Source organism: Cydia strobilella, chromosome 26 (genome assembly GCF_947568885.1).
Source record: "Cydia strobilella chromosome 26, ilCydStro3.1, whole genome shotgun sequence".
NCBI classification, from domain to species: Eukaryota; Metazoa; Arthropoda; class Insecta; order Lepidoptera; family Tortricidae; genus Cydia; species Cydia strobilella.
In genome coordinates, this window is record NC_086066.1 from 1,525,014 (window position 1) to 1,552,008 (window position 26,995).

General features: G+C 37.6%; 1 pseudogene; it reads right to left on the bottom strand.

Annotated features, from left to right (window-relative positions):
- Positions 1–5,084: 5,084 nt before the first annotated feature.
- On the bottom strand, positions 5,085–23,423 carry LOC134753027 (zinc finger protein 431-like; annotated as a pseudogene).
- Between the last annotated feature and the right edge of the window lie 3,572 nt (positions 23,424–26,995).

The window sequence follows — 26,995 nt, forward strand, 5'->3', positions numbered from 1 at the left end:
GGGAATTCCCCTTTATACAGTAATTTATTGATTGAGTTTGTGAGAGTATCTGCGATTAGATTTTTTATGCATTTGATAGATTTGGTATTTATTCCGTCGACACCAGCACTGGAGTTAGAATCTATATCGTTAATAATTTTAATAATTTCATCGGTATTGCATGGTTTAAAATTTATCAACTTAGTATTAGTATGAGATTTAGGTAGGGCTTGTTTAGAATCATCATGGTATAATTTTGGTATTTCATCTGCTAAAAGAGAACCTATAGTCGAAAAATATACATTAAATTCTTCACATATTTGTTTGGCATCTATTATTTCTTTAGATTGTATTATAATTTTCGGTGGTGCACAGCTTTCTCGTATTTTATTACATGCTAATGTATTCACTAAACTCCACATTTTTTTAGGTTTCTTATTGTAATGTATGAACTTGTTGTAGTAATATGTGTCTTTTGTATTCTGAATTAATTTGGCAAGGTCATTCTTGGTTGTTTTATAGTTTTCTTCTAGGATCTTGTTTCCCCGGTCTTCCTTTAATTTACTCCAAAGTTTGTTTCTCCTGTTTATCCCGTTGATTATGTCCTTACATATCCAATCTTTTTGCGGAGGATTGAGGATTTTAGTTTTAGTGATTTTACTAGCATTTATGTATTTCTTTATAGAACTCTCAAGTGCCGTGTAGTCGTCATCGGTATTGTTCAGTTCAGCTTCTTCGAAGTTTGTATATAGCCTGTTGTAGTCAACTGCTTCATATGTGGTCTCGATCCTTTTTGGTTGCTTGGTTTTCTTTAATTCAATACATATTTGCTTATGATCAGACATTCCCGATTCAATGATTGCCATATGAAAATAGTCGTCTTTTAAATTAGTGCTAACATGGTCCAGTATAGATTGTCGTGTTTTAGAGTCCCTCGTACAGTATTGTTTATTAACTTTGTTTAATAGCGTGAAGTCTGTTTCTTTTAGAAGAGCTTTGTATTGTCGAGTTTTCTTTTCTTTAGCGAGTAGGTCAATATTGAAATCTCCGAAAACTATTGCTCTATTTCTTCTCTGCAACTGGTTATTTAGCTCATCGAGAAAATTTTGATAATTTGTATGACCTGGGTTATATATTACTCCAATTTCAAGTGAATAGTTTTGAAGACGTACCCATAAGTAATTATTGCCATCTAGGTATTGTGATTCGGATATAGTATGTCTTAGGTTATTATGTACAAAAGCCGAGACTCCTCCACCTTTCGTGTCAGTCCTGTAATTAAAATAGTGAGTGTAGTTTTCTATTTGCAACTCACGAGCTTGTTCTTCATTTGCAATCCAAGTTTCAGTTAAAAGAAGTATGTGAACTGTTGTAGGCATTGCTTTAAGTATGCATTTTAGTTCGTCGAATTTTCCTTTTTTTCGTATGCTTCTAGCATTTAGGTAAAAGAAAGTAAGTCTGCTTTTATTGCATTGTAGATCTGCGTAATTATTAATGAGCTGGTATGTGTTGCTATTCGTAACAGTATAAGTTCCCGTGTTTTGACCTGATGAAATATTTAGTTTTTTGGAGTTACTTTAATAATGCTAGGTATTCCATTTATGTATTTAATGGTGAGGTTATTTTCACCGTCATTAACACGCTTGGCTAATTCCTCCTTAAGATTTTGTAGATATTTATACTGCTTTGGGGTTTGATCAGAGTAAAGTTTAATATTTTCCGGGAGTTTTTCCTTGTTTCGTAGGAGTTGTTTGGCTGGAAATTTGGATTCGTAGCATACTTTGACCTTTCTGATTTTTGTCTCGCTGTATTTACCGATTCTTATAGTTCTAACTGGCTGCGGCGTGTCTGGGACGATTGATCGGGTAATTCGTATTACATCAGCTTCATCACAAGCTGCTCTCTCTTGAGCGTTTTCGGAGGTCTGTTCTGCGAGTCCAACAATGATAACATTTTTTTCTCTCTCATTGCGATCTTGAGCCTCGCGTATCAATTCCTCGTGGAGATGCAATTGAGACTGATCAGATGAACACTTAATGTTGGTAGCTGATTTGCTCCCCTCTAACAATCTAATTTTGGATTCATTCTTTGACAAACTGACTTTGACTTTCAAAATTTACTTTGACAACACGCCTCGTTTTCAAATTCTCTTTGATATTAGCAAGGACAGCATGGTGTACAACTGTACATGGCAATGGAAGAAGAAACGAATAAGTAAGTGGGAAGAATGGTATTAATAGGAATAAAAGTCTAAATTTTCACTGAGTTATTTATTGTACAGTTAACCATTCACAAATACATGGGCATAGCGACGTTATATACATATATACAAGTCGTCAAAGCTCTCAGTGCAATTTTGGCTTCGAAAAACGTTCCATTGTCATTCTATTTTTTACTGCATGTTTTTATGATTTCAATCTTGAAATTTTAATATTCGTCATATGTTTTAACTTACACTAGCTACTAAAAACCGATATGCACAGAATATGCCTTAATATTTGACCCGTGGCTTTTTTATTTTTAGTATTTATAGCTTGGAGTAGGCAAATATACCACTTTGTTAACGTCCCTGCTCTTTCACTCATAAAGACATCTTTGTTACCTTAAAAAAAAAATATAAAAATAGATACCATATTTTTTACTTTGGTCACAAAGTATCGTTAGTGCAGCATTAAAATTAAAGAAATTACATAATTTACAAATATAAAAATCACATACTTTCTTCAGGGGACAAAAATACCTGCAGTAAAAAGTAGAATGACCCTCCATATGATTGACACTCATCAAGTTATCTTACAAATACACCTTTTTCCGCAATTATATTTTAATTACCAATTATTTTTATTGACCAATCAATCAAAGTTTTTGTTGGCTATTATAAAATGCTACATGTACATCTTGCACGGCATTGCAATATTCAACAAGACATACTGCTCGTCTTTTTACACTGGCAGCCTGTGGGTCCGATATACCTAAAAGTCAGACAATGCTATTAGGGTGCAGTACAACAATGCTTTTAGGATGCTGATTGGCCTGCCCAAATTCTGCAGCGTAAGCACCATGTTCGCGGAGTCACGCACCGATGGGTTTGCAGCAATCTTGCGCAAAAATGCAGCGTCTCTGTTGAGCAGAACGAGGGACAGCCCAAACAGCATCCTAAAGATGATTGCTGATCATGTGTGTTGTCCTGTAATTAATGAAATAATTTTAAATGTAAAATCTAATTTAACTTTTAAGTACTAACATTATTTTTAAGAATATACTAACAAAAATTAAGATAATTGTTATCTTTATTTAATAAATAAATTGAATTGAATACACCTTTTTCCGCAATTATATTTTAATTACCAATTATTTTTTATTGACCAATCAATCAAAGTTTTTGTTGGCTATTAAGTATAAAATTCTACATGTTAAACCTTTTGCACGGCATTGCAATATTGGCCGTTATTACCATGCTCGCAGTAATATATGATCACGCGCCATGTTGCGGAATTTCACTGGAACTAATTTTTTCATAATATGCTGAACTGTCACCCTATACATGATCCGAGAATAACAGCGCCCTCTTGACAATGATCATTTACTTCTGGTCAGGCTTTACATCTGTGTCGCTCGCGGCACAATTAGCTTTATGAATGATTTTTTCCTCGTTATAACATAAGGCATCTGTTAAATATAATACTGCTCTTAATAGATTTATTTTCCTTAAACAAAAAAATATACAAACGAAATCTATTTTAAAAGAATTATATCTACTTATAAAATAAAATAGAACTAGTATAAAGCTAAAATGTACCCTGCAAGGTGCCCATGACGCAGGCAGCATTCCCGCGCTGTACCGAATCAACTCAAGTTATTACGGGCTAGCGAAAAGCGATGGCGCTGCCATTAATACTCTATGAAAAAAAGAACATTTTATGAAATTATATCCGTAATCACCTGAGTTAATTCGGTTAGGAGGTCGAAGGTCGAACCATACTGTTCTACCTTAGGGATGGCCAGAAAGCGCCACAAGCCTTCGGGAAATTGTCATACTTGGAAATTTCGACCCATGCCACCGTAACCGGGTGGTCGAGTGGTTCAGGCATCTGTCGCGTTAACATAGGACGCTGGTTCGATTCCAGCTCTGTACACTGGAGGGCTTGGTCATTTTTGCCTTCATATAATGACATTTATTTCGGTTTATACATTAGATCAATAAAAAAGTGCATATGCTTAAATTTTACGTATTTAAACTCGAATATCTTTACAAAAATGTAACAAAAAATTTGCGGATTACACATTTATAGATTAGTTTTGTGCTGTTGATCGTGGTTATTGAACAAAAATTGCAAAATATTTTTCATGCATGAAACCAATTCCCGAGCAGTCATGTTTGAGCTCTAGCCAGCCTATACAGTTCTTTTTTTTAGCATTAGAAAGAAGGTAAGCGATCTTGATGTGTCTTTTTATTAAAAATCACTTTTGAAAAATAAGTCACAGCAAATATGCTACAATTATAAACCATATACGAACTTTTGCATTCTTGTGCGTTCATAAGTAATATAAACTAATCTTTTTAAAGCGTCTATAAACTGAATATCTGTTGCACCTACCTAAAAAGAAAAATTACACAATAAAAATAACCAAAAACTAGGAATATTTATATTTAAAGTGTATTCTTCAAAAGTTGTGAAATACGAAAACCCTTTTTTGAGCGTTTGTTGATTACAAAATATTTTATTATTTTATGATTTGATTAACTACATTCATTAATTCTGTTCAACAAAAAATATATCTAAGCAAACGTTGTGCTTTGTTAGCGAACAGTTGTTGGTTTTAATGTAATTGTAGTGTAATTAAATGTAACTTCAATTTATTTTATGTATTTTTAAGTTTAATTTGTAATTTTTATCTATGGGTTTTTGCCTGAAATAAACATTTTGATTGATTGATTGATTGATTGATAAATCTTTAAAAAAAACATGTCAAGATTGTTTACCTTTTTTGTAATGGTAAAAAACGAACTATAGCTAATACAGTTATCCTAGTTCGTTACACAGCTAGGAATTGAAGTTTTGTCATCAATCAATTTAATAGTACATTGCTACTAAGGCCGGCCATTCTTCAGTTAGTTTCGAGAACTCCACACGCCAGCGCAATCCATGTACCGATACCGGACCTTCGTCGTGCTAGGCGTCGCTATAAAGAGTATTGTACCTTTAAAATGTAGTTAAAGATCTGGTTAACAATACGGTATTTGACTGTATTTAAAATAAATTATTCTACACCTTGCATGAAATAAAGCACCAGAAGATTAATAGAGAAACGTAGACGGCAGTTATTTTTATACACAATTTCTATTTTAAATCCCGTATAAAACTATAAAGAGTAGGTAATTTGATTGTGACGTCACATGCAAGTGTTTTATATAATTTCCATAGTGGCAATATCATTTTGACAATTCGAAAAAAGAAACTGATTTGACTAGTAGTCAAATACCCTATTCTTTGTACTTGTAAGGTCACACTTCTAAAGTGTCTCATTATTATTAGTATGTTTGCTTTTATGGATTTTGCAAAAATTACCAAAACCTACACTGGTCACATTTGTAACGCTTCTCTCCAGTGTGTCCTCCTTACATGTTCTTGCAAACCAGATCTTTGGTCACTAGCGTAACTACACAGGCCACATTCATAAGGCTTTTCCCCTGTGTGTGTCCTTACATGTTCTTGCAAATTATATTTTTTGGCACTAGCGTAACTACACTGACCACATTTGTAAGGCTTATCCCCTGTGTGTGTCCTTACATGTTCTTGCAAATGAGATTTTTGGGCACCAGCGTAACTACACTGACCACATTTGTAAGGCTTTTCCCCTGTGTGTGTCCTTACATGTTCTTGCAAATTATATTTTTTGGCACTAGCGTAACTACACTGACCACATTTGTAAGGCTTTTCCCCTGTGTGTGTCCTTACATGTTCTTGCAAATGAGATTTTTGGGCACTAGCGTAACTACACTGACCACATCTGTAAGGCTTTTCCCCTGTGTGTGTCCTTACATGTTCTTGCAAATGATATTTTTTGGCACCAGCGTAACTACACTGACCACATTTGTAAGGCTTTTCCCCGGTGTGTGTCCTTACATGGACTCGCACGGCACATTTGTGGTTGCTAGCATAGTTACACTGGCCACATCTGTATGGCTTCTCATTGGTATGTTTCCTCAAGTGGCTTATTAACCATGACTTCACAGCTGTTGTATATTCACAGTGGGCACATTGGTGACTTTTGGTGTTGCCGCTCGGTTTCCTCTGTGAAGTTTGCCCTGCAATAAGAATGTTTTATATAAATAAATATTATAGGACATTCTTACACAGATTGACCAAGTCCCACAGTAAGCTCAAGAAGCAACTTTTGCTCAGTATAATCCCAAAACCTTCCTGGCATTGGGAATGCACTTATTTTTTAGCCACCCTATATAATATACAAATACATAAACACTCATACTCATACTTTATTGGTAATATAAATTACAGGTCAAGATTTATGCACATTTCGGAATTGGATGAAATGAATTATTACATAGAAAACACCCAAGAGTCCCAAGACCCAGGAACAAATATCTGTGCTCATCGCACAAATAAATGCCCTTACCAGGATTCGAACCCAGGACCATCGGCTTCACAGGCAGGGTCACTACCCACTAGACCAGACCAGTCGTCAAAGCTTACTTTGCACCGATTTGAAGAGAAAAAAGTAATTTCATTAGAAACATGATATTCTCATAGATATTCGACATTAAGAGGAAAAGGGTCGGCCGCTTCTCCATACAAATTTAATCCTCATTTTCCTCTCGATTTAAATAGGCGAAAGAATTTTTAACTCTAGGCACATGTTTGTGCTCATCGAGAGTGACACAACACTGACGTTACTGGGTTTGTTATAGCCAAGGGCCTGACACTCTTTGATAGAAAAAGATAGTCTTATTGCGATTCCTATAAGAAGAAAGAGAAAATAGTGCCATGCATAAGCATAAGGTTTTTATGTCGCTGCGTCACTTTTGTTTGACATATTGAAGAAAGAGACGCATCTATCGCAACTAGAGTTGTGCACGCTCGTTCACTAAAAAGATCGCTCCCAACTAGTACAATCTCACAACACAACCGAACTAGTACAGTTGTTGTCTTTTAGTACAGTAGTACACAGAGAGAGTCGACGTTTAGTTTTAGTTCGGTCGGATGAGTCGGATCACTTGGACCGCTTTGCTGTCCTTGTCACTCCTCGGTCCTCGCTCCCATTCTGTTTCATTAGCCGGGTCCACACATAGCGAGCAGCCGCGCGAGGAAATTTCCTCGCGCGGCAAACGCCCGGCCTCGCGCGGCCGCGTGCTCGTGTAACTTTTGCCTCAGCACGTTTGCCTCACCCGAGCCAATTTGCTCGGCAAGATGGCGTCATTCAGTCAGCTGTTCAAAATGGCGCCGCACGCACTGACTGCCGTGGCTTGCGTTTCTGTTATTTTGCTTTTTAAAGCAATTCAAATGAAAATAAAGAATCATAGGAGATTTTGGGGGTTTTTCCGTGTTTTGTCAACTTTTGACGTAAGTAGTGTAGTGTAGAAGTTTGACGAACAAAATAATCACACGCACCATAAACAAACAAGTCTACACTGGCGCGCGGCAAACGTCTGAGGCGCCTTTGAGTATTCCGAAAAACCGCCGCCGCTCGGGCGAGGAAAACGCGCGCGCCGCCTCGACCGAGGCACGTCTACACTAGCCGTTTTGTGCGCGAGGAAATTTCCTCGCGAGGCTGCTCGCTATGTGTGGACCCGGCTATTCACGTGTAGTGTACTAAAACGTACTAAGAGCAGAATCATTAGGGAATAGTTCGGTCTAGTACAGTGGAGGGAATCGTGTCGTTTTGATTTTAGTACATGTACTACACAAGCCTAATCGCAACACGATACAACCTCCAACTGAATCCATTTTTTTATGGTATAGAAGACAGACGAGCAGAGAAATCACCTGATGGTAAGTAATTACCATCGCCAGTGAATACCAGTAACACCAGAGCGCTACAAGCGTGTTGCCGGCCTTTATATATATACACACACATACACGTTTAATGTAAATAAAATTGTATTAGCTTAAGTTTTCTTTCTGATTTTGTTAAACTACAACTTGTCGCTACGGAGAAGCGGGGCTTCCTGATACAGGTATAATATACTTAATTGGAAGTCCCAACCTACTACCTTGTAATGTCACTTTTTATTAATGTAATAAAATATTTTCATTTTCATTTTCATTAAAGTATTGCCTCTTACTTTTTATTTTTTTACTTTTTCGTTCTAAAACTGCCAATAGTCAACGGTATTACTCATACAGCCAACATAACTATTTTAGAAAATTTAAAAATTGGATTATATCACCTGATGAAACAATAGAGAAAGAAATAGAGAGAAGAATAGTGAATGGGTGGAAAAGGTTCTGGTCCCTGAAAGAAGTCTTCAAAGATAAACAACTCCACTCTAAGACAAAGGGTAAACTATTCAACACATGTGTTCTTCCTGTCCTAATGTATGGTAGCCAAACCTGGGCCCTGACAAAACCTACTACATCCCATCTAGCATGCTATTGCTGCCAGCGCGCCATGGAAAGGAGCGTGTTAGGAGTACGTAAGACTGACCGGCTACGAAACACCCTAATTAGAAATAGGAAAAAAGTCCAAGACATTGCCACAAAAATTAAAAGACTCAAATGGAAGTGGGCTGGCCATATCATTCGAGGCACTGACAAATGGAGCAAGCGAGTCACCCAATGGTAACCAAGAGAAGGTAAAAAAAAGGCGAAGAAACCTATAATGAGATGGGGCGACGACATCGCGCAGGTAGTTGGCCGTACCTAGAGCAGAGTGGCAACGGACCGGAGAAAGTGGAGAAAGTTGGAGGAGGCCTTTGCCGAAGGGCAAGCAGGCAAGGAATACAAAAGATGGGAGATAATAGAGATAATGTGCAACTATTCCTTGTTCTGCAAATAAAGGCTATTTTATTTTATTATTATTATCCAACACTATAGGGTTGAAGCGAAAAAAAAATTACATCCCCACTTTGAAAATGAAAATGAAATGAAAATTGTTTTATTTCCTTGTAAGCTTAGTCTACAAATTGCCATCAGTGGTTGGGACTTCCTTTTAGGTGAATGTACCTGTATCAGGATGCCCCGCTCTTCTATAAATATAACAGTCTTTTTATTTAGGAAATATTATTGGTATACATGATGATGATGTTATTTATAAACTACTTATAATTTTAACTTATAGTTTAGGTATTTATGGTATTAATTAATGTTCTAGCCTAATTAAATTACTTACTTAAATACTGTGCTTGTGATGAGGGACATATGTATGTGTGTGTGTGTGTGTGTGTGTGTGTGTGTGTGTGTGTGTGGATTAGCGTATGTGTTCAGCCAATATATTTATGTATAGTTAATAATTTATGCGGTACAATAATGACTGTATCATCATAACTTAGTTGTTTCAGCCATTTAGTGAGTTCTATCTTACACTTATACAACAGTAATGGATAGATATTGATTAACTTATTTATATTGTTTACATTGTCGGATTGATATTTGATCGATCTATATATCTATGCCATTGCAGCTTTCTATCACTAACAATCTCGGAGTGAAGGAAAACATCGTGAGGAAACCCGACTAATCCCAACAAGGCCTAGTTTCCCCTCTGGGTTGGAAGGTCAGATGGCAGTCGCTTTCGTAAAAACTTGTGCCTACGCCAATTCTCGGGATTAGTTGCCAAGCGGACCCCAGGCTCCCATGAGCCGTGGCAAAAACGGGACAACGCGAGGAAGATGATGATTGTATATTGTTTTAATTTATGTATATACCTCGTTTCTTTGAATTTGTGTACTGCTATATAACTTTAAAAAAAAAGCATTGTCATACCTAGTTCCAGATTGTACGCTGTACCTTGTTTGTATGTGTACTTTCTGTCCTAAATTTCGCAGTGCATTACTACCTACTGTAATGCTGTGTAATTTTTGGAACCAATAAATTAATAAGGGTTCCTAGTTGACTATGGAACCCTAAAACCAGGTCACTTTTTCATACACAATTAGGCAACAACAGCAACAATTTTACCTAATTATAGTATACAGATAAAATATGAATGAATATTTCCCTATTGAGCAGCACCTGAGGACCCTTACACTACGCGACTTTTAAGCATTGTTTGTGCTAGAAAAAGCTCTAGGTCAAATCTACACAGAACTCTCACCTCCAATGTTTCCACTTCCAGCTTTATGAACTTGTCTGGCGCTGTCCCGGTCTGTGCTCTGAGTGCCGGTGAGCAGCGTGTCCACAACAAGGCGCTCCAGTCTCACACAACAGTCCCTCAGAAGGGGTCTCCCTGGGACAATCTCACATGACTGATTCACTTCTAAAACCAGGTTGGAAGCTGAAACAACTCTCAGATGTGAACAACATTGATATGATAAATAAATTGTGATGTTAAATAAATGTATTTCCTTTCTTCTTCCAAACTTTTTTGCTAAATAAATGGTTTTCAAGCCAACTATATTTCCCAAGCCCTAATGATTGAAACAGTTTAATTTTATTTTATTCATGGTTAGAGTTAGAACCCGCAACTGACCTGTTGTTGCGTGGCGCACGCGCCGCTCTACTATCACGGGGCCGATAACGAGCTCATCCTTCACCACGTGGTCGGTGTACAGCTCCGCCGCCGCGCTCACGCCGAGCGACTCGTCCTTGACACACACATCTGGGCACGCTGGTTCAGGTTTTATAGACACACGATCGCACCTGGAGTCGTCTGTTACACAAACATCATCCAGCAAACGCTCAACTTTAACAGACACTCCTTCGAACGCAGGCTCATCCGTAATACAGTCATCCTCACAGGGCTCAGCCTTCACGCAAATACTCTCTGAGCCCTGTAACGTTGACGACTCCATCGTCAACTATGTATACGTAACTACTACTGATACTTTTCGATATAGTCTTAATGTAAACGTTAAGTAAAGACCGGGAGCATCTTTGTACAAATACGAAATAAGATATTGTTTCAAATCCGAACACAATATATTCAAAGACAATTCATAGCTCCAAAAGCTATGCTAAAGTGAGAAATTTCTAAACAAAATGAGATGAGTATTTATTTGATTTAAGTATGGAATGTAGAGTTAAATTTAAGCATGTATTTAAATGTCATTGTCAAATTTGGCATTTAGTAAAAGAAATGGCGTGCGTGCGTTCAAATACCTATTACGTTTCGCACGGTCGAAGCGTTTCTTTAAGGTTTGTCCAGACGAGATGATCAAATTAACGTCACGTGACCAACGTGACGTAAAAAAAATGGCGTCAATCTGATCTAGAGTCTACAAGTACACAATTTAATCTCCATTTTTTAATTTGAGTTGAGGGCTTACTAAATCCACATGGTCGTAGGGCACTTGCAAACGGGGCCCGATAAGCGATGAATCGATGATTAAAACGTAACAGACTACCGCAAAGCACCGCGAACTAGGTGCGCCGTACCAACGCCACACCCATAAGTGAGAGCGAGAAAGAAATATCTCTTTCTCGCTCTCACCTATAGGTGTGGTGCACCAAGCTCGCGGTCGGGCCCGAGCAAGGGTCGTTAAATGAGAATATAGGGTCAATATCAAAATAACTCAACGGTTGCCGGCGCCTGGCACAAGGAGAATATAAATTGTTGGTCAAGCAAATCTTGTCAGTTGAAAGAGGCGCGAAATTTGTTTTTTTATCCCTTCGCGCCTACATTTTTTCAATTAGCCGCCTTTTTCTACTGACAAGATTTGCTTGACCAACTATAGTTTGTCAAAGGACTGTCTCATTTCGAACATAGACAGAGAGAATCATACTATCTTTGTCTTACACTAGTACTAGCACCTAGCACAACCTAGCACCCAAAAGAAAAGGATGAGTATAGTTATTTTTGTTCTTATGTAGTTATTTGGTTTGACCAACTATAACCACTACGTTTTAGCCGGGAACTTTTTGTAGGTAGGCCAAACGCAAAGAGTAGTATAATATGGCCAAACGGCTTTCCTACAACTAGTGCTTGGCGACCGTAAAGATGTAATACCAACCTATCAACGCATGTGTGTATAGCGCGCAATAGGGCGCTCCAGACTACGCAGCGCAAAGCCGCGATTCGCGCATGAGTGTGGAGGGCCCTTATGATGTAAGTACAATCTCAGAATAATGACTAAAGCAAAGAAGCCGGGCAAAAATAAAAGCTTGGTAAAAGATATCGTATTCACAACACGTTATTACTTTTTGTCTATGAGTGAGTGAGACAACAATCCGCAAGTTCTTTCGTTTTTTTCAGTATTGTCATAAGATGAACTGAGGGAAATGTCAAATGGTCCTATGTGGTTCTATAATATAATCCAGCCAAATAAAATATAAGTTCGTTATTTCACAGGTAGGTGTCAACTGTAACAACTTGACATAGTCGTATTATTTTAGTTGAAATATTTCGGGATGTTTCAGCGGTCATCTTGGTTTATTTTAATTATATTCTTGCTATTCCTGAAAGATTGTTGGAAAACGTGTTGAGTTTTTATTTGTAATGGTTTGAAGTTCCCTTTGTGATAATGTCTTGTGTGATCGAGGGCTGTAAATCGCATACAGGAAGAAAATGAAATACGCACGAACCGATAACCTTTAATCGGTGAGTTTTGTTCAATTTTGAAGAAATTAATTTATAGGACCTGACCCTAAACATAGAAATCGATATATTGTTTATGTAATTATTACTTGCATTCAAGTCTATATAGATTTTTGCATAAATTTTCGAACTTTTCTGCTAAGTATGAAAGGTTATATTTTTGGCATAGTGATGTATCGACCTCAGATCAATAACCTATCGACATTTACAGCTTTCTTATAGTTTGGCCCAGGACTGTCTCATTTTAATTGATGAGTACAGTCAAGGGCATAAATATATATACATTCCCAGTCTCAAAAATATGTGTACGCTCAGACAATAAAATCGTGTTCACATATTTTTAAGCCATTTGTCTGGATCGATATTTTTGCCTTCGACTGTACCTATAGTTTTCTTTGTTCTTACTTACTGACAGATTGTGTTTGCCAGACTATAGTTTAATACTAAAAACCGGTCAAGTGCGGGTCGGACGCGCGCACCAAGGGGACCGTACTTTTTAGTATTTGTTGTTATAGTGGCAACAGAAATACATCATCTGTGAAAATTTCAACTGTCTAGCTATCACGGTTCATGAGATACAGCCTGGTGACAGACAGACGGACAGCGAAGTATTAGTAATAGGGTCCCGTCCTTACCCTTTGGGTAGTTTGGGTACGGAACCCTAATAAAAAAGACATTAATGATCATTGATGAATGTTCCTTTTATTAATATTGTTGGTCACAAAACTCAACTTTTTATTTCAGATTTCCAAAGGACGAGGAATAGGGGATATTACTGCGATGTTCTGCCACCAGAGTGCAGCACTAGCTTTTTTAGTGCACCGTATCGTAACTTATTCATACTGTACCTTTAACAGGTTTTTGACAAGTTTTCAGGGGACCTACCGGAAAACTCGAATCCGAAATTTCGTTATCTAGCTGCCTCTTTATCGCTCGAATACGCAAGAGTGACAGAGATGTTAGATAACGAAAGTTCGATTTTCTTGTTTCGCGATAGACCCTCAGATTGTGATAGTGGCGCCACCTACGCCGAGATTCGCGTAATATTCCCTATTATTAAATATAAAAAAATATTACACGAACGTTTTTTTTCCATTTCCTATTTGGTACAGTCAGCTGCAGAGAAAAGGTACCCCACGTCCATACTAATTTACAGAACTTTGTATGCAGGGGGGGTGCCTTTTCTCTGCAGCTGACTGTACATGACTGGAAACTATACTTAGTCTTTTAGCATTAGAAAAAACGGTAAACCATTTCCACGTGTCTTTTTATTGACAAGTTTTTTTATAAATATAGCAATATTTTACTTATGAAAGCAAAAGTATGTAAATGATCGTATATTATAGGTATATTTGTTGTGACTTATTTTCAGTGTTTTTCGATAAAACGACACGTTAAGATCGCTCGCCTTCTTTCTAATGATAAAAAAACGAGAGGTATAGTTAGACGGTTCTGAGTGGTAGACTGCAAATGAGATAAAAGCTATATTAGGTACATGCATTAATCCTCATATCAGGCGGCTCTTTGATTCCAAGGATTGCATAATTTTTATACTTTTTAATGATTTTTAGAATATGAAAATTATAAAAAGTATAAAAGTTATGCAATCCTTGTATTCCACGCATTTCATTTCATTTCAACGAGCCGCCTGCTACAGATTTCTTGAAATTACCGCGTTTTTTCAGGTTCAACTTTCATTAGCCAGACTATTATCAATTTGCCATTTTCGTGATTATTCTTTTACACGGCACATAAACTTATGCATAATTTATCGATATAAAAAGTCGACACAGTTACATCCCTAGCAAATTATCAAACTTATGACACCGTACGTAAATGAGAAATAACAAGCATATATGCATCTCTTTTCGGCACATTATCTAATTCGTAAGGAAGTAAAGTACGGGTATACATATTTGCGAAGCATTTTTGCCCGACTTCTATGCTTTAGTCATTATTCTGAGAGTACAATAGAGAATATTACGCGAAACTCTGCGTAGGGGGCGCCCCTACCACAATCTGATGAGATCTGAGCGACGAGGGTCTATTGCGAAATAAGAAAATCGGAATTTCTCTATCTAACATCTCTGTCACTCTTGCATAAAAAGGCAGATAGCGATATTTCGGATTTACGTTTCCCGGTAGGTCCTCTGTCATATTTTATTATCTCTGAAAACTTGTCAAAGAACTGTTAAGGGCACAGTATGTATAAGTTACTCTATGGTTTACTAAACGGGCTAGTGCTGCACTCTGGTAGCAGAACATTGCAGTAATAACCCCTATTGTACATACATACCATAATTCGGTACACGGCGGGAAGAGGTTGATAACTCGAGATGTTTTATTGAAGAAATTTAAACTTAAATTCAAATTACATAAGGTTCAAATTTCTTCCCGCCACTTATTAACTTCTTCCCGCCGTGTACGGAATTAACGTTGTTATTGCCACAGTTAGAACTCATTATCGCCCTTTTATCTTTTACATCGCCGATGGCCGGTCGTGTAATTGTTGCTATTTTATCATATACCTACCTGCTTCTGCTCGTAGCTTCGTCTGCGTGGAATGATCAAAATGACTCACAAAAACTATCCGATATCCTTGCCCGGACCTCCAAGTTTCATCTTGATCGATTTAGCGGCTTAAGCATGAAGAGGTAACAGACAGGCAGATAGAGAAAGTACTCCTACTTTCGTATTAATAATATTAACAAAGACAATTTAGTATAGAGGCGGATTGTGAAGGTACTTTTGGTGGCATCTATTCGAGCGATGGCGCCATACCTTTGGCCTATACTCGTTTAGATGGCGACAGCCTTTGATATTTAACAAATTTAACACATAATAATATCAGTGAAAGAATAAGTATCTAAGTCAAATGGCATTCTAAGTCTTAAATCATGTGATGAAAGATGGCAGTAAATTTACTGTGGCTACAAAATTTACTTTGACAACACGCCTCGTTTTCAAATTCTCTTTGATATTAGCAAGGACAGCATGGTGTACAACTGTACATGGCAATGGAAGAAGAAACGAATAAGTAAGTGGGAAGAATGGTATTAATAGGAATAAAAGTCTAAATTTTCACTGAGTTATTTATTGTACAGTTAACCATTCACAAATACATGGGCATAGCGACGTTATATACATATATACAAGTCGTCAAAGCTCTCAGTGCAATTTTGGCTTCGAAAAACGTTCCATTGTCATTCTATTTTTTACTGCATGTTTTTATGATTTCAATCTTGAAATTTTAATATTCGTCATATGTTTTAACTTACACTAGCTACTAAAAACCGATATGCACAGAATATGCCTTAATATTTGACCCGTGGCTTTTTTATTTTTAGTATTTATAGCTTGGAGTAGGCAAATATACCACTTTGTTAACGTCCCTGCTCTTTCACTCATAATGACATCTTTGTTACCTTAAAAAAAAATATATAAAAATAGATACCATATTTTTTACTTTGGTCACAAAGTATCGTTAGTGCAGCATTAAAATTAAAGAAATTACATAATTTACAAATATAAAAATCACATACTTTCTTCTGGGGACAAAAATACCTGCAGTAAAAAGTAGAATGACCCTCCATATGATTGACACTCATCAAGTTATCTTACAAATACACCTTTTTCCGCAATTATATTTTAATTACCAATTATTTTTATTGACCAATCAATCAAAGTTTTTGTTGGCTATTATAAAATGCTACATGTACATCTTGCACGGCATTGCAATATTCAACAAGACATACTGCTCGTCTTTTTACACTGGCAGCCTGTGGGTCCGATATACCTAAAAGTCAGACAATGCTATTAGGGTGCAGTACAACAATGCTTTTAGGATGCTGATTGGCCTGCCCAAATTCTGCAGCGTAAGCACCATGTTCGCGGAGTCACGCACCGATGGGTTTGCAGCAATCTTGCGCAAAAATGCAGCGTCTCTGTTGAGCAGAACGAGGGACAGCCCAAACAGCATCCTAAAGATGATTGCTGATCATGTGTGTTGTCCTGTAATTAATGAAATAATTTTAAATGTAAAATCTAATTTAACTTTTAAGTACTAACATTATTGAAATAAAACTATGAAAACGGATTATATCGCGTATATTGAATTTATAATACATCCCGACGTTTCGAACTCTTTACAGCGTTCGTGGTCAACGGGTGACTGACGTGTGTTCATAGTTTTCATAGTTTTATTTCATGAGTAACTATCGCGGTAACCGAAGACAATATTACTAACATTATTTTTAAGAATATACTAACAAAAATTAAGATAATTGTTATCTTTATTTAATAAATAAATTGAATTGAATACACCTTTTTCCGCAATTATATTTTAATTACCAATTATTTTTTATTGACCAATCAATCAATTTTTGTTGGCTATTAAGTATAAAATTCTACATGTTAAACCTTTTGCACGGCATTGCAATATTGGCCGTTATTACCATGCTCGCAGTAATATATGATCACGCGCCATGTTGCGGAATTTCACTGGAACTAATTTTTCATAATATGCTGAACTGTCACCCTATACATGATCCGAGAATAACAGCGCCCTCTTGACAATGATCATTTACTTCTGGTCAGGCATCTGTTAAATATAATACTGCTCTTAATAGATTTATTTTCCTTAAACAAAAAAATATACAAACGAAATCTATTTTAAAAGAGTTATATCTACTTATAAAATAAAATAGAACTAGTATAAAGCTAAAATGTACCCTGCAAGGTGCCCATGACGCAGGCAGCATTCCCGCGCTGTACCGAATCAACTCAAGTTATTACGGGCTAGCGAAAAGCGATGGCGCTGCCATTAATACTCTATGAAAAAAAGAACATTTTATGAAATTATATCCGTAATCACCTGAGTTAATTCGGTTAGGAGGTCGAAGGTCGAACCATACTGTTCTACCTTAGGGATGGCCAGAAAGCGCCACAAGCCTTCGGGAAATTGTCATACTTGGAAATTTCGACCCATGCCACCGTAACCGGGTGGTCGAGTGGTTCAGGCATCTGTCGCGTTAACATAGGACGCTGGTTCGATTCCAGCTCTGTACACTGGAGGGCTTGGTCACTTTTGCCTTCATATAATGACATTTATTTCGGTTTATACATTAGATCAATAAAAAAGTGCATATGCTTAAATTTTACGTTTTTAAACTCGAATATCTTTACAAAAATGTAACAAAAAATTTGCGGATTACACATTTATAGATTAGTTTTGTGCTGTTGATCGTGATTATTGAACAAAAATTGCAAAATATTTTTCATGCATGAAACCAATTCCCGAGCAGTCATGTTTGAGCTCTAGCCAGCCTATATAGTTCTTATTTTTAGCATTAGAAAGAAGGTAAGCGATCTTGATGTGTCTTTTTATTAAAAATCACTTTTGAAAAATAAGTCACAGCAAATATGCTACAATTATAAACCATATACGAACTTTTGCATTCTTGTGCGTTCATAAGTAATATAAACTAATCTTTTTAAAGCGTCTATAAACTGAATATCTGTTGCACCTACCTAAAAAGAAAAATTACACAATAAAAATAACCAAAAACTAGGAATATTTATATTTAAAGTGTATTCTTCAAAAGTTGTGAAATACGAAAACCCTTTTTTGAGCGTTTGTTGATTACAAAATATTTTATTATTTTATGATTTGATTAACTACATTCATTAATTCTGTTCAACAAAAAATATATCTAAGCAAACGTTGTGCTTTGTTAGCGAACAGTTGTTGGTTTTAATGTAATTGTAGTGCAATTAAATGTAATTTCAATTTATTTTATGTATTTTTAAGTTTAATTTGTAATTTTTATCTATGGGTTTTTGCCTGAAATAAACATTTTGATTGATTGATTGATTGATTGATAAATCTTTAAAAAAAACATGTCAAGATTGTTTACCTTTTTTCTAATGGTAAAAAACGAACTATAGCTAATACAGTTATCCTAGTTCGTTACACAGCTAGGAATTGAAGTTTTGTCATCAATCAATTTAATAGTACATTGCTACTAAGGCCGGCCATTCTTCGGTTAGTTTCGAGAACTCCACACGCCAGCGCAATCCATGTACCGATACCGGACCTTCGTCGTGCTAGGCGTCGCTATAAAGAGTATTGTACCTTTAAAATGTAGTTAAAGATCTGGTTAACAATACGGTACTTGACTGTATTTAAAATAAATTATTCTACACCATGCATGAAATAAAGCACCAGAAGATTAATAGAGAAACGTAGACGGCAGTTATTTTTATACACAATTTCTATTTTAAATCCCGTATAAAACTATAAAGAGTAGGTAATTTGATTGTGACGTCACATGCAAGTGTTTTATATAATTTCCATAGTGGCAATATCATTTTGACAATTCGAAAAAAGAAACTGATTTGACTAGTAGTCAAATACCCTATTCTTTGTACTTGTAAGGTCACACTTCTAAAGTGTCTCATTATTATTAGTATGTTTGCTTTTATGGATTTTGCAAAAATTACCAAAACCTACACTGGTCACATTTGTAACGCTTCTCTCCAGTGTGTCCTCCTTACATGTTCTTGCAAACCAGATCTTTGGTCACTAGCGTAACTACACAGGCCACATTCATAAGGCTTTTCCCCTGTGTGTGTCCTTACATGTTCTTGCAAATTATATTTTTTGGCACTAGCGTAACTACACTGACCACATTTGTAAGGCTTATCCCCTGTGTGTGTCCTTACATGTTCTTGCAAATGAGATTTTTGGGCACTAGCGTAACTACACTGACCACATTTGTAAGGCTTTTCCCCTGTGTGTGTCCTTACATGTTCTTGCAAATTATATTTTTTGGCACTAGCGTAACTACACTGACCACATTTGTAAGGCTTTTCCCCTGTGTGTGTCCTTACATGTTCTTGCAAATGAGATTTTTGGGCAGTAGCGTAACTACACTGACCACATCTGTAAGGCTTTTCCCCTGTGTGTGTCCTTACATGTTCTTGCAAATGATATTTTTTGGCACCAGCGTAACTACACTGACCACATTTGTAAGGCTTTTCCCCGGTGTGTGTCCTTACATGGACTCGCACGGCACATTTGTGGTTGCTAGCATAGTTACACTGGCCACATCTGTATGGCTTCTCATTGGTATGTTTCCTCAAGTGGCTTATTAACCATGACTTCACAGATGTTGTATATTCACAGTGGGCACATTGGTGACTTTTGGTGTTGCCGCTCGGTTTCCTCTGTGAAGTTTGCCCTGCAACAAGAATGTTTTATATAAATAAATATTATAGGACATTCTTACACAGATTGACCAAGTCCCACAGTAAGCTCAAGAAGCAACTTTTGCTCAGTATAATCCCAAAACCTTCCTGGCATTGGGAATGCACTTATTTTTTAGCCACCCTATATACTATACAAATACATAAACACTCATACTCATACTTTATTGGTAATATAAATTACAGGTCAAGATTTATGCACATTTCGGAATTGGATGAAATGAATTATTACATAGAAAACACCCAAGAGTCCCAAGACCCAGGAACAAATATCTGTGCTCATCGCACAAATAAATGCCCTTACCGGGATTCGAACCCAGGACCATCGGCTTCACAGGCAGGGTCACTACCCACTAGACCAGACCAGTCGTCAAAGCTTACTTTGCACCGATTTGAAGAGAAAAAAGTAATTTCATTAGAAACATCTCATCTCATAGATATTCGACATTAAGAGGAAAAGGGTCGGCCGCTTCTCCATTCAAACTTAATCCTCATTTTCCTCTCGATTTAAATAGGCGAAATAATTTTTAACTCTAGGCACATGTTTGTGCTCATCGAGAGTGACACAACACTGACGTTACTGGGTTTGTTATAGCCAAGGGCCTGACACTCTTTGATAGAAAAAGATAGTCTTATTGCGATTCCTATAAGAAGAAAGAGAAAATAGTGCCATGCATAAGCATAAGGTTTTTATGTCGCTGTGTCACTTTTGTTTGACATATTGAAGAAAGAGAAATTGAAATTGAAATCATTTTTTTTTTGAAATTGAAATCATTTATTGCATATCACATAGCAGGTACAGGTGTTCGTCAAGAGACGCATCTATCGCAACTAGAGTTGTGCACGCTCGTTCACTGAAAAGATCGCACCCAACTAGTACAATCTCACAACACAACTGTACTAGTTCGGTCTTTTAGTACAGTAGTACACAGAGAGAGTCGACGTTTAGTTTTAGTTCGGTCGGATGAGTCGGATCACTTGGATCGCTTTGCTGTCATTGTCACTCCTCGGTCCTCGCTCCCATTCTGTTTCATTAGCCGGGTCCACACATAGCGAGCAGCCGCGCGAGGAAATTTCCTCGCGCGGCAAACGCCCGGCCTCGCGCGGCCGCGTGCTCGTGTAACTTTTGCCTCAGCACGTTTGCCTCACCCGAGCCAATTTGCTCGGCAAGATGGCGTCATTCAGTCAGCTATAATAGGTATAATATACTTAATTGGAAGTCCCAACCTACTACCTTGTAATGTCACTTTTTATTAATGTAATAAAATATTTTCATTTTCATTAAAGTATTGCCTCTTACTTTTGAATTTTTTACTTTTTCGTTCTAAAACTGCCAATAGTCAACGGTATTACTCATACAGCCAACATAACTATTTTAGAAAATTTAAAAATTGGATTATATCACCTGATGAAACAATAGAGAAAGAAATAGAGAGAAGAATAGTGAATGGGTGGAAAAGGTACTGGTCCCTGAAAGAAGTCTTCAAAGATAAACAACTCCACTCTAAGACAAAGGGTAAACTATTCAACACATGTGTTCTTCCTGTCCTAATGTATGGTAGCCAAACCTGGGCCCTGACAAAAGCTACTACATCCCATCTAGCATGCTATTGCTGCCAGCGCGCCATGGAAAGAGCGTGTTAGGAGTACGTAAGACTGACCGGCTACGAAACACCCTAATTAGAAATAGGAAAAAGTCCAAGACATTGCCACAAAAATTAGAAGACTCAAATGGAAGTGGGCTGGCCATATCATCCGAGGCACTGACAAATGGAGCAAGCGAGTCACCCAATGGTAACCAAGAGAAGGTAAAAGAAAGGCGAAGAAACCTATAATGAGATGGGGCGACGACATCGCGCAGGTAGTTGGCCGTACCTAGAGCAGAGTGGCAACGGACCGGAGAAAGTGGAGAAGGTTGGAGGAGGCCTTTGCCGAAGGGCAAGCAGGCAAGGAATACAAAAGATGGGAGATAATAGAGAGATAATGTGCAACTATTCCTTGTTCTGCAAATAAAGGCTATTTTATTTTATTATTATTATCCAACACTATAGGGTTGAAGCGAAAAAAAAATTACATCCCCACTTTACGTTGTCGGATTGATATTTGATCGATCTATATATCTATGTCATTGCAGCTTTCTATCACTAACAATCTCGGAGTGAAGGAAAACATCGTGAGGAAACCCGACTAATCCCAACAAGGCCTAGTTTCCCCTCTGGGTTGGAAGGTCAGATGGCAGTCGCTTTCGTAAAAACTTGTGCCTACGCCAATTCTCGGGATTAGTTGCCAAGCGGACCCCAGGCTCCCATGAGCCGTGGCAAAAACGGGACAACGTGAGGAAGATGATGATTGTATATTGTTTTAATTTATGTATATACCTCGTTTCTTTGAATTTGTGTACTGCTATATAACTTTAAAAAAAAAGCATTGTCATACCTAGTTCCAGATTGTACGCTGTACCTTGTTTGTATGTGTACTTTCTGTCCTAAATTTCGCAGTGCATTAGTACCTACTGTAATGCTGTGTAATTTTTGGAACCAATAAATTAATAAGGGTTCCTAGTTGACCATGGAACCCTAAAACCAGGTCACTTTATCATACACAATTAGGCAACAACAGCAACAATTTTACCTAATTATAGTATACAGATAAAATATGAATGAATATTTCCCTATTGAGCAGCACCTGAGGACCCTTACACTCCGCGACTTTTAAGCATTGTTTGTGCTAGATAAAGCTCTAGGTCAAATCTACACAGAACTCTCACCTCCAATGTTTCCACTTCCAGCTTTATGAACTTGTCTGGCGCTGTCCCGGTCTGTGCTCTGAGTGCCGGTGAGCAGCGTGTCCACAACAAGGCGCTCCAGTCTCACACAACAGTCCCTCAGAAGGGGTCTCCCTGGGACAATCTCACATGACTGATTCACTTCTAAAACCAGGTTGGAAGCTGAAACAACTCTCAGATGTGAACAACATTGATATGATAAATAAATTGTGATGTTAAATAAATGTATTTCCTTTCTTCTTCCAAACTTTTTTGCTAAATAAATGGTTTTCAAGCCAACTATATTTCCCAAGCCCTAATGATTGAAACAGTTTAATTTTATTTTATTCATGGTTAGAGTTAGAACCCGCAACTGACCTGTTGTTGCGTGGCGCACGCGCCGCTCTACTATCACGGGGCCGATAACGAGCTCATCCTTCACCACGTGGTCGGTGTACAGCTCCGCCGCCGCGCTCACGCCGAGCGACTCGTCCTTGACACACACATCTGGGCACGCTGGCTCAGGTTTTATAGACACACGATCGCACCTGGAGTCGTCTGTTACACAAACATCATCCAGCAAACGCTCAACTTTAACAGACACTTCTTCGAACGCAGGCTCATCCGTAATACAGTCATCCTCACAGGGCTCAGCCTTCACGCAAATACTCTCTGAGCCCTGTAACGTTGACGACTCCATCGTCAACTATGTATACGTAACTACTACTGATACTTTTCGATATAGTCTTAATGTAAACGTTAAGTAAAGACCGGGAGCATCTTTGTACAAATACGAAATAAGAGATTGTTTCAAATCCAAACAAAATATATTCAGACAATTCATAGCTCCAAAAGCTATGCTAAAGTGAGAAATTTCTAAACAAAATGAGATGAGTATTTATTTGATTTAAGCATGTATTTAAATGTCATTGTCAAATTTGGCATTTAGTAAAAGAAATGGCGTGCGTGCGTTCAAATACCTATTACGTTTCGCACGGTCGAAGCGTTTCTTTAAGGACTGTCCAGACGAGATGATCAAATTAACGTCACGTGACCAACGTGACGTAAAAAAAATGGCGTCAATCTGATCTAGAGTCTACAAGTACACAATTTCATCTCCATTTTTTTATTTGAGTTGAGGGCTTATTAAATCCACATGGTCGTAGGGCACTTGCAAACGGGGCCCGATAAGCGATGAATCGATGATTAAAACGTAACAGACTACCGCAAAGCACCGCGAACTAGGTGCGCCGTACCAACGCCACACCCATAAGTGAGAGCGAGAAAGAAATATCTCTTTCTCGCTCTCACCTATAGGTGTGGTGCACCAAGCTCGCGGTCGGGCCCGAGCAAGGGTCGTTAAATGAGAATATAGGGTCAATATCAAAATAACTCAACGGTTGCCGGCGCCTGGCACAAGGAGAATATAAATTGTTGGTCAAGCAAATCTTGTCAGTTGAAAGAGGCGCGAATTTTTTTTTTTATCCCTTCGCGCCTACATTTTTTCAATTAGCCGCCTTTTTCTACTGACAAGATTTGCTTGACCAACTATAGTTTGTCAAAGGACTGTCTCATTTCGAACATAGACAGAGAGAATCATACTATCTTTGTCTTACACTAGTACTAGCACCTAGCACAACCTAGCACCCAAAAGAAAAGGATGAGTATAGTTATTTTTGTTCTTATGTAGTTATTTGGTTTGACCAACTATAACCACTACGTTTTAGCCGGGAACTTTTTGTAGGTAGGCCAAACGCAAAGAGTAGTATAATATGGCCAAACGGCTTTCCTACAACTAGTGCTTGGCGACCATGAATCTAGTATAACTGGATCGGTCATGAGGAGTGGGGGAAAATGACCGAACGGGATAGTCTTATGTATCTTTCAGTAGGAGTAGCAGAGAAAGCGCTGTTATTGTTTGTCCTTGTCATAGTTTCACTTTTCCACCGCTGCCACAACCGAGGTTGTGGCAAACAAATAAGTACGTGACATGTCATGTTTGTTCGTTGCTTGTTTAATTATCGTTGTTTTGTATGAAATTGTGCTTTCTCTTGTGAAATATAGTGATGGTTAGCGTTTTGAATGCTTGAACTTTGATAAAATACTGGTGAATTGTTCTGTAATCGGCTGTAATAGCCGCTCTGAGCAAAAATATGAGATCATAATCTTTCACACGTAAGTACGGTGTTTTACACCTTCCTCTTAACGCAATATGTGAGAATAACATCGTAATATTACGTTACACTCAAAGCAATGTAGAATCAAACGATTTCAATAAAAATATCACAATTATTTACGCAAATTAACAAAACATTATGTGTAAAATTATTTGCCCAAATTACGTAGGTAGGTAGGAGTCTGAGGTCAGCCATTTTTAAACTTCTTCTTAATTTAGCTGCATAACAATCATGTTAGGGATACCAGATGAAAATATCATAATTTTATGGGTAATTTTGACCTCGAAGTTTTTTTGTACTTCTAATTCCAAAAATAAATAAACAAATGTTGTGAAGATTAAATGTGGTGTACATTAATTGGTGTGATTGCGATTTGTGATTTCTTTAAATTAAAACCCATAATACATTTTATTTTACGTTTTATTTACTGAACATGTTTAGTTTTGTACCACCTGCGCGAATTATAGGAGGTATTTCATTGTTTATACGCCTAAAAAGGACGGCCCATTGACATTTTATTTAACAATTTATTAATACCGTCAAACAAGCTAACTTTGCCTCCAGGGTAATCGCCCCAACGTGATATCAAATATTGGGGTAATTTTTACCAATATGGTATCCCCACGTTTATGACGTCATCTATGTCTATCCCTTACGGGCGCACGCGTATAGCTGGTCTATGTAATGCTAGGTCTATGTTGGCGACCGTAAAGATTAATACCAACCTATCAACGCATGTGTGTATAGCGCGCAATAGGGCGCTCCAGACTACGCAGCGCAAAGCCGCGATTCGCGCATGAGTGTGGAGGGCCCTTATGATGTAAGTACAATAGAGAATATTACGCGAAACTCTGCGTAGGGGGCGCCCCTACCACAATCTGATGAGATCTGAGCGACGAGGGTCTATCGCGAAATAAGAAAATCAAAATTTCTCTATCTAACATCTCTGTCACTCTTGCATAAAAAGGCAGATAGCGATATTTCGGATTTACGTTTCCCGGTAGGTCCTCTGTCATATTTTATTATCTCTGAAAACTTGTCAAAGAACTGTTAAGGGCACAGTATGTATAAGTTACTCTATGGTTTACTAAACGGGCTAGTTCTGCACTCTGGTAGCAGAACATTGCAGTAATAACCCCTATTGTACATACATACCATAATTCGGTACACGGCGGGAAGAGGTTGATAACTCGAGATGTTTTATTGAAGAAATTTAAACTTAAATTCAAATTACATAAGGTTCAAAATTCTTCCCGCCACTTATTAACTTCTTCCCGCCGTGTACGGAATTAACGTTGTTATTGCCACAGTTAGAACTCATTATCGCCCTTTTATCTTTTACATCGCCGATGGCCGGTCGTGTAATTGTTGCTATTTTATCATATACCTACCTGCTTCTGCTCGTAGCTTCGTCTGCGTGGAATGATCAAAATGACTCACAAAAACTATCCGATATCCTTGCCCGGACCTCCAAGTTTCATCTTGATCGATTTAGCGGCTTAAGCATGAAGAGGTAACAGACAGGCAGATAGAGAAAGTACTCCTACTTTCGTATTAATAATATTAACAAAGACAATTTAGTATAGAGGCGGATTGTGAAGGTACTTTTGGTGGCATCTATTCGAGCGATGGCGCCATACCTTTGGCCTATACTCGTTTAGATGGCGACAGCCTTTGATATTTAACAAATTTAACACATAATAATATCAGTGAAAGAATAAGTATCTAAGTCAAATGGCGTTCTAAGTCTTAAATCATGTGATGAAAGATGGCAGTAAATTTACTGTGGCTACAAAATTTACTTTGACAACACGCCTCGTTTTCAAATTCTCTTTGATATTAGCAAGGACAGCATGGTGTACAACTGTACATGGCAATGGAAGAAGAAACGAATAAGTAAGTGGGAAGAATGGTATTAATAGGAATAAAAGTCTAAATTTTCACTGAGTTATTTATTGTACAGTTAACCATTCACAAATACATGGGCATAGCGACGTTATATACATATATACAAGTCGTCAAAGCTCTCAGTGCAATTTTGGCTTCGAAAAACGTTCCATTGTCATTCTATTTTTTACTGCATGTTTTTATGATT